Here is a 9,432-nt window from a genome sequence, read left to right on the forward strand (position 1 = left end):
TAAAAGCCGATTGGCCCACTGCACTAGGACATTTTATTGTTATACACACACAAATAAAGAGCAGAAGAGAAGAGCTGGAGTAAACCGCCAACTAGTAAAACCCATCTCAAGTAATGAAAATCCTCAGAATAAACCCTGGGTAAAGAGAAAACTAGCAGGAGGAAAAAAGTTTAAAGGTCAAAAGTAAAGAAACAAAATATAAAGAAATGTATTATTTCTTTAAAAGGTGTTTCTACATGGGATGCTATGTTTTTTAACCTAATTCTCATTGCTGAAGCTTCTGAACTAAAGTTTTTAGTGTAAAAACTGTATGACAAAAATCATATACATTTTAAAAAGTATTTCTTTTTTTTTTTTTTTGCCTTTGTCAAATTAAGATTTTATTTTGAAAGTCATTTGAGAGACGCTGAGGAAGGAAGGAAACCTAAGACTCAATGGTGTATATTCCAAATTTATCTTCTTTCCAAACCCCACCGATGGTCTTTGTCATATCAAAAAGTAGCTTTCTTTGGTAATTTCTACATTTATCTTCCTGGAGGAGATATCTTTTCCCATAAGCCATCTTTGTTTTTCCTGTAGAGGAGAGCTTTATTTCCAGGAAACAGCATATTCATTGGAGAAGGGTATTTCTTTAAAAACATCAAGGTAGATCTGATATGTTGAACAAAGTGGGGGGGGGGGGCTCAGACAAAGGGGAAGTGGAAAGGTTCTCTAGTATTTTCTTATCATCTTGCTGCAACCAGAAATCCACATATAGAAATGGAATCCAGGAATACGGGCCTATCCGAAGTTGCTCAGTCTTTGCATCATAAATGTTAATCATGGGGCCTCCAGCTAAAGCTCGGGCAGCTCGCAGCTCCTCCTCGGCACTTCGATCTTGAAATGTGGCTCTGTATATCTCTGCTGTTTTAATGTTGACAGCAATGCCATAAATTATTGGAAAGTGGTTTTCATTTTCTTCTCGGTCATTTAATTCTGTCACACATAATGTCACCAAGTGAATGTCATCTTCTTGTTTGTCAAATTCACTAAGAAGTTGGTGAGTAAGTTCTTGTGACAACTGCCTGTCATCACTGAAGCCTCCCACGAGGTGCACTTCCAGCCTTTCACTTTGAGCGTGGTCAGAAAAGGATTTTATGGAGTTCATGATCAAGGGGACCTCAGCTTTGCTGTCAGTTCCATCACAATGTGTCAGGCAGGTAGCCCCATTACCTGTGTGCCTCAGGACCACAATATGACAAGTGGTGGCATCATCAGAACCCAGAATGGAGATGGAACCATCCTTTGGGGAGGTCACTGCAAGCTCTCTTTGCTGAACATACAGAAGGCCCTGGGGTCCCACTTGTTGACCTCTGAGAAGTCTGGCTCTTTCCTCCAGAGATGGGTGGGCTCTGACCATCTCCCCAGCGGATTGCAGCAGGCGCACTCGCCGCCTGCAGACCAGAAGCAGCATCGCAGAGGCGACCGCCCGGGCAGGCCCAGGGAGGCGGCCTCCCCAGCCCCGTGCCGACGCCGCCCCCCCTCCTTGGACCTTAAAAAATATTTCACGTTGAAGAAATATTTCAATGACTAAAAAAGTGTACTCTCCTGATAGAAATAAAAAAAAATGGTGTAGAATCAGATACAACACCTTTGTGCTTATGCAAAACATGAAGTTAGTTAAACCAGGTTAGTTTAAAATGTATATTGACTACTTTGAAGTAACATGGTTGACTTTTGGTCCAATGCGTTCTTACTCTTTCTCAATATGTTCTTGTGCCTACCTCACCACAAGTAGGATGACATCAATGGATGATTGTTTTTTTATATAAAACACAATTACTTTATTAATTTCTTATAATCAAAAACTGCCAACTAACATTACTTCCATTTATGCATCATTAAAAACAAAGGATCATTCCTTAGTATTTTTAAGTGATGCATTATATAAAAAAGAACTTAAAATGCACCCTGATTAATTATGTAAGCTGGTATTTTTTTTAAAAGCATAACTGATAATTTGGTTCCTTTCTTCATAAAATGGAAATTTAAATACTTCTCCTGATAGTCTTGAGGTCAGCATTATGTTATTAGTGCAAAATGTAGGTATTATAGTTTCATCTAGAAAGGTGTCTAACCTATACACCTTACTTAAACAAACAAAGTGTGCATAACAAAGGCATACAGTCAATGCATGATAGAAAGCATGTTTCAAATACATGGCAGCCCCTCAGGCCACCATATTATTTAGGTTTTACATTATCATTTATGGCATTATAGATTAATTATACATAACACACTTTTATACATTTTAACCCTGAAGAAAAATAATTGGTGCTTGAGAAAATTATTCTAGGTAGCCATTTGGTTTGCATCAGGAGAAAGTGAACCTCCAAGAGTTTACTGTCTGCCATGTGGGAATCATTAGCTCTGGTGGGTAGATCAGATGTGCAATGTATTTCACAGTGACTGTTTCCCACATCCTGGCAATGCTGCTCCTGCCAATCAGCCAGATGGTAAAGCACATCTGGAATTACCCTTGTATGTGGTTTTCCCTTTTTTATTTTTTCTTCTTTCCTGGATTAACTGTGTTGCTGTATTTCTTCTGATCTCTCCAAAACCCTTCAATTTCAATTATTCATAAGTCCTTTCAGAAAATCCTCAGACAGCTCCATAAGTGGAAGTTGTGTAGATGGAAAATCCAAGGGAGGAAGATTGGGTATTGGAATATCCTTGGCTTTCCCAGTATTTGTTGCAAATTTCTGCCAGGTTGAAGGTGTAGCAGTGTCTGAATGTGGTGGCAAGTTCCATAATGCTGACTTTTCTACAAAATCAGCATCCACATCCAGCTCCTTATCTACTGGAACTTTTACAAGTCTGGCTTTTTCAGCATTTAGTGCTTTATTTTCTTTCCTTAATCTTTCATTCTCAGCCACAAGGAACTCCTCATGCATTTTCAAATCTGCAATTTTGGTTGCCTGCTTCTCAATAATTGTTTTATCATCCTTCGGGGCTTTGCTTCCAATACATGGCTGTGTTGGCTCACTGTTTTGCTGAAGTAAAAATAGTAGTGTTTCTGTATTCCTGTCAAAGACTCCCTGAATTTCAGAGAGGTGTTTCTCTGTACAAGGGCTGTAGTTCTGAGAAAGAAGGGGACTCTGACCCTCTGCATCCTCAGCAGAGAGTTTGTGAGATGCCTGAAGATGGGTGGCTACATCCTTGTCTGTGTTCTGAGTTTTTGATTGTTCTTCACACTTTGCCCTTTTCCACCTCTCCTGGATGAGGAGGAGCTGTTCCATGTGGCTATCCCCTTTTAATTGCAGTGATAAATGAGCCTGCTCAGACTTGGTCAGCTTCAGAGTATCAGAAAGATAGGCCGTAGCCTTCTTGTGAAAAGAAATAGCCTCTTGGTATTTCCCTGCAGCTCATAAATGGTCTGCTCTGCTGAGGAGCCAGGTTGAGAGATGCTTCAATGACTTCCAAAGACCCCGGCGCCAGCAGCGTCGCCAGGGCACATGGAGGGAAGTAGAAGAAGAGCGCGAGGCAGCCTTGGAGACCTCCACCCCTCAGCGAGCCCAGAGAGACCGTGGGAGGCAGGCGCAGAAGAGGCAGCCACCCTACCACTTCCTTCCCCAGCGCCTCCTGAGCGCTGCATGGCCAAGTCCTGAAGTCACTGGCCCGGGCTGGTTCCAGGCTGGAGTGAGGACAGAAGTAGGTGGGGCTCCCGGAGGGCGGGGCAGCTGCAGATGTCTGCTTCAAGAGTTTCGTTTTGTTTTTTCCCCATGAAATATCTTCTGAAAGGGTAGTGGGATGTTTTGTGAGGAGGTGCAGGCTTTTAGAACCTTAAGATGGCTCTCTTCCAATACTGACGTCTCTCATTTCCTGCTCGCCTGACTTTTTTCAGAATTCACTCTGCTTAGCCACAATCTCTCGTGCACTTGTGTACCCACCTATATCCTTGTACCTGTTGATGTTTTTCAAAAAGTAGATCTGAGGGCTGGGGTTGTAGCTCAGTGGTCAAGCGCTTGCCTCGCACATCTGAGGCACTGGGTTCAATCCTCAACACCACAAAAAAATAAGTACGTAAATGAAATAAAGGTATTGTGTCCATGTACAACAGAAAAAAGCAAATTTGAGCAGAGTTAAACCATATACTGAACTGGGCCATGATGGGAGTTAACGAGAATTATTCAGCAGGGCTCTGCCTTGAAGTTGAACACAAACTATAAAATAGCATGTGTTACAAATAGCCAAGTATGATGATGCATTTAACAATGACATTCCAAGCCATGGTGTTACCGGTGCTTACCTGTGAGGAGTCCTTGCTTCCCCAATGTTGAAGTATAACACCAGAGAAGCATGCTGAGGCAAGGTCAGAGTGGAAAGTAGAAGCTTTATTAAAGACAGCAGAAAAGACTTCTCCCAGATGAAGAAGGAGACCCAAGAGATGGAATCCCTTTTTTTTTTGCATTGGGGATTGAATGCAAGGGAACTTAACCTCCAAGCGATACCCCCAGCAATCCCCCCTCCTTTTTTTAGAGACAACAGGGTCACACTAAGTTGGTTAGGGCCTCACTGACTCTGAACTTACAATCCCTATGAGCCATGGGTTTATTGTCATGTGCCACTGCACCTGGCAGCAAACACATATTTTTTTGATTTTTTTTTTTTTTGAGAGAGAGAGAGAGAGAGAGAGAGAGAGAGAGAGAGAGAATTTTAATAATTAGTTTTTAGTTTTCAGCAGACACAACATCTTTGTTTGTATGTGGTGCCGAGGATCGAACCTCGGGGCTGTACGCATGCCAGGCGAGTGCGCTACCACTTGAGCCACATTCCCAGCCCCAGCAAACACATTTTTAAAAAAGAAAAAAAAACAAAGGTGCTGAATTGTGGATCAGCGGTGGAGTACTCTTCTCACAGATGCGAGGCCGTGGGTTTGATTCTCAGCACCACATAAAAATAAATAAATAACATAAAGTTGTTATGTTCAACTACAACTACAAAAATAAATATTTAATTTTAAAAATGAAGCATCTCTTATCACTTATCCTGGTGTTTCCAAGGCAAAATCAGGAACTCACTTTTCCTGATGTTATGGTTGAAATGTACTTTTATGCATGCTTGCAGAATTAAAATTTCAATTTAAGGAGTGTATATCAGCATTTTTGATAAACGAGAAGTCTCCAGAATTAATTATTCAAAGAGCAAAAACTGTTATTTCTTGAATTATTCGGGATTTTGTTCTGGGTAGTTTTAAATGTTCTTATTGAAAAAGAGTATTAAGGAATGAATTAATATATTCAACAAGAATTCATTGATCTTTCACTATATCTCAGGCCTTTACTTGCTGCTTAGAATCTAAAACTCAACCAGAGCCAATTCTAAGTGTTCAGATTTACTATTTTGTAGTACCCATCACATAAACCAAAATTCTAGTACAGGTTGCAGTGGTAGAAGTCTATCTAGATTCATTAGGAAAACACACACACACACACACACACACACACACACACACAGAGGCAATAAAAGACTAACCCTTTGGACTTAATCAAAATATAAAACTTTTTTGCATCAAAGAAAAACATTAAATAAATAAATAAATAACTACAGAATAAGAAAATAAATTTGTAAATCATGTGTTGAACAGGGACTTATATCCAGGCTCCATAAAGAATTCTCACAATTCAAGAATAAAAAGTAAATAACCCAATTTAGAAAGATGGAAAGAATGTGAACAGACTTTCATCCAAAGAGGACATATGAATGGATAAAGAACACATGAAAGATGTTCAAACCATTAGTTAATAAGGATCTGAACATCAAAATCAATGAATGAATAGTTATAATCTAAGACAGATGATAGCAAGGTTGGAGAGGATTTGAGATGCAATAGGTTGATGAAGCAGTTCATGAATCTTCTAAATATGTGAGAAACAATGACTTCACCACAGGGTCACACTGAGGTGGTCATAATAAAGAATAGCTAACATGCAGCCTAGGTGCCAAGTTCCCTGCTCAGAATTTTATAGTCACCACATAATTCTGTCCCCCTTAGGAGCCTGTGAGGGGGACATCGTCATCCCTATTTGGGAGATGAAGTGAACTGGCCAGCTGAGGTCACAGAGTCAGTAACTGAGAACGTGCCATGTGAACCCAGCTGAGACTCAGACATCTGAAGCACTGAGGGAAGAGGGAGAGAGGCAGGGATTCCTGGGGCCCAGGGTAATTCCTGGGGCTGGAGCTGAGGCTACAAAGGGAGGACCAGGGAGGAGCGAGAGGTTTCAGAATGTCAGACCTGATTAACAGAACAGGTTAACAGAGAGGAACCAAAGGAAAGGTCTGGTAGGAGGGAGAGAGGGGCGACTTTAGAAATTTGGGGTTCTATGTTCCAAGGGAAAAATCCGTCTAAAGAATTTGAGTGTGTGGAACCCAGTGTGAGAGGCAGAAGGAGAGTCTGCAGAGGAAGACTTCAGGAGTGTGAACTTTGGAACTACTTCTCAGAGATCCATGCTGGGGCCTATGAGCAAAGGAAAGATAAACAGACAAGAACATAAAAACTACAAGAAGCTGCATGCATTCATATGTGCGTGTACATGCGTGTGCACAAAACACACACACAGACACACACACACACACACACACACACACACCATTCATTCCCTGAGGACTTGTGTCACATAGTTATGTTTCAGTGTGAATCTTAATCAAGTCCGATTTTCCTCTGACAGGTACTTTTCCCTGTTTCTGTGTTCCAGTTTAAGACTCGGTCTTCTTTTATGAAAAACCATATTCATACCAACATGAAAGTTCTTGTTTTCCATATAGAAGGAAAATTAGAAAACAATAGAATTGTAAGAAACAGTTTCATTGTTAGGACTGATAAATCGTACACTACCCATCAGTCCATCTACGGAGTAGCAGAATGTCACAGAGAAGTAGATCATTTGCATTTGAATATATAAGCATCAGATCCTGTAAAAAAAAAACATTCCATTTAGCAGGGATGCATGACCCTGGTATTTTGCGGGATCAAATTGGTCTTTAACTGGCATTGCTAGCTTAGGCTTCTGTTCTAGGTAACTCACTTCCTGGGATAATAACATTGTCTATCAGAGTCAAGGCTATTTAATAAATAACAGTAGAGGAGGATTTTTCACACTTGGGCTTAATGTCTTTGGGCAAATTATCTTCACCTGTGACTCACTTTCCTCATTCAGAAATGGGGAGAATAAAGAGTTTGCTTCCAGGACTGTGGGGGGGGCAGTAACTATGCTCCTCTGCTTCCAAGAGCAGAATCGAGGAGGTGCCATGTGGATCTTGTGCTGCTGCTTCTATTATCCATGGGACATTTGGCTACTCACCCTGCTCACAAATTTCCTATGGACAAATCAGCACTCATGATAAGACTGAAGCACAGCTGCTTCTGCCACACAAAACATGACAGAGTGCTTCAGGAAATTTTATTACCAAAGACGTTTGTTTGGTTTGCAGTGTGGGAATGCAAGTTCTGGAGAAAGTGATTGCACAGAACCTTCCCTCCCATCTCTCTTTGCCCTCCTTCTTCTTGTGAATCATGACTCCTCAAGCCCATGACCCCTCACCCAATCCTCACCAAGGACAGAAAATGTGAACATAGATGGTAATACAAGCTCACCAATCTCACTGTTCAAAAGGCAATTTGTCTATAATAACAAGTCTCAACTGTTCAAAAATACAGTTAAAATTAAGCATAATTTTCTTTAAAAATTGGCTAGTATTAGTCAATTGAAGTTTCATTTCTTTTTTTTCCCTAAATACACACTCGTAATAGTAGGCTTTATTCCTCCTGCTAGCTGACTTAAAAGAATTTCAGTTGCTTTTAGTATTTAGAGGTTAGTGAGTACAAAGACACTAATACTAAAGGAACAGAGGAAGCCACCTGCAGCTCCCTGCAGCAGCCAGCAAGCCCTTCCACAGGGAGGGGAAGGGACGGGTACCTTAAAAGCCCAAGGGGCACTGCTCGGATGTGTCGCTCATGGCAGGGCACAAGAGCATCCCAGGCAAGCAAGAATCCCCTAGGAGGCAGTCTGAGCCCTGTGTGAAAACCCCTGATTCAACCCAGCTGCAGGGCGCCTGGCTTACACTTCACTTGTTACACTTAATCTTTGCTGCAATAAGGAGATGAAACATTGTGTTTCTCTTTGATGAAAGGAATAAAATCTGTAAAATGAGCAGTTAATATAACATCTTGGGTGTCTGTGTGAAAGCCTCATGTTTGCAAATACAGCTGAAATGGTACATGTATCTCATTTAGATAGATGCTAGTGGACATACTAGTAAAATTTCATCTACCCCTTCATTTTGTCATTATTATTTAAAGGGTCAAAGCTGTCTATGTAATGTGTGGATTAAGATACCAATCTGTACAAGCTCTTATTTCATAAAACTCTTTGCTCTGTAGAAATCTGTGTCAACTTAAGTGAACAAATGACAATTTTCTTATGGATCGAGAAAATGTACATCTGCTTAAATTTACCATCTATAATAGCTTTTTCAGACACATTTGTTCTCTCGAAACAAATTTGGCATTTGAGTCTGATCTCCTGTGACCCCTGAGATGGTCTTAATGCTTCCTTTTGTTTAAGGTTCTCAGAAACATGGACAAGCACACGGTGATTGATTTCATTCATGCAGAACTTGCTCTATATTGTACTGTGCATAATGTTATATGGCACATTCACTTTTATTTTGTGCATTTATAATTGCTATAGGTTTTGTATGAAAAGAGGTAATTTGAGCTGTTGAAGGAGCTATGGTGATATTATAAAATAGAACAGCAGATAGGCACACCGCCAAGGAATGTCATTTTTCACATTTTTAAACTCATGAGTGTTCAATATTAAACTACTAGAGTTTTAGTACCATGTCCCATGATCTATTTTGTAGTATATACTAATTGATATATTGACATCTATATCTATTATTATAATACTATGATATATATTATATATGTTATACATTTATATGGATATAATATCTACTGACATGCTTATCTATATAACATTCATCAGATATTCCTTGTATTAGACTCAATTATATCTTGTAACTCAATACATCTTGCTAATATATTTGGTCACATCACATGTATTACAAAGTCCCTTTGTAAGATAACTTTTTCATAGGACACTCAGAAATATACAAAGATGGCTATTGACCCACAAATCACAAAACAGGAACAACAATACTTAGACCTACTTGTGGAGCAGAGTATTCTTAATACGATGGTCTTCTGCATGTATACAAGACTTCTTTGTATATTCCTGCAGCTGAGAGGAAAATAAAAACCCTTTGGATTGTTTAAGTAAATACCAAGCTGTTACACATTAGTTCAAGTAACTGTATGAGACAAATATTGATTCAGACATGTAATAAATCTGTGAAGATGACTTCTCCACGCTTACTCTGAAGAGAAAT

General features: G+C 39.9%; 2 pseudogenes; both read right to left on the bottom strand.

The window, feature by feature from the left end:
• Positions 1-524: 524 nt before the first annotated feature.
• On the bottom strand, positions 525-1,453 carry LOC143387388 (protein N-terminal asparagine amidohydrolase pseudogene; annotated as a pseudogene).
• A 1,156-nt stretch (positions 1,454-2,609) lies between these two features.
• Positions 2,610-8,648, bottom strand: LOC143387389 (nuclear receptor-binding factor 2 pseudogene; annotated as a pseudogene).
• Between the last annotated feature and the right edge of the window lie 784 nt (positions 8,649-9,432).

The sequence above is a fragment of the Callospermophilus lateralis genome, unplaced genomic scaffold (genome assembly GCF_048772815.1).
Source record: "Callospermophilus lateralis isolate mCalLat2 unplaced genomic scaffold, mCalLat2.hap1 Scaffold_167, whole genome shotgun sequence".
Taxonomy (NCBI): domain Eukaryota; kingdom Metazoa; phylum Chordata; class Mammalia; order Rodentia; family Sciuridae; genus Callospermophilus; species Callospermophilus lateralis.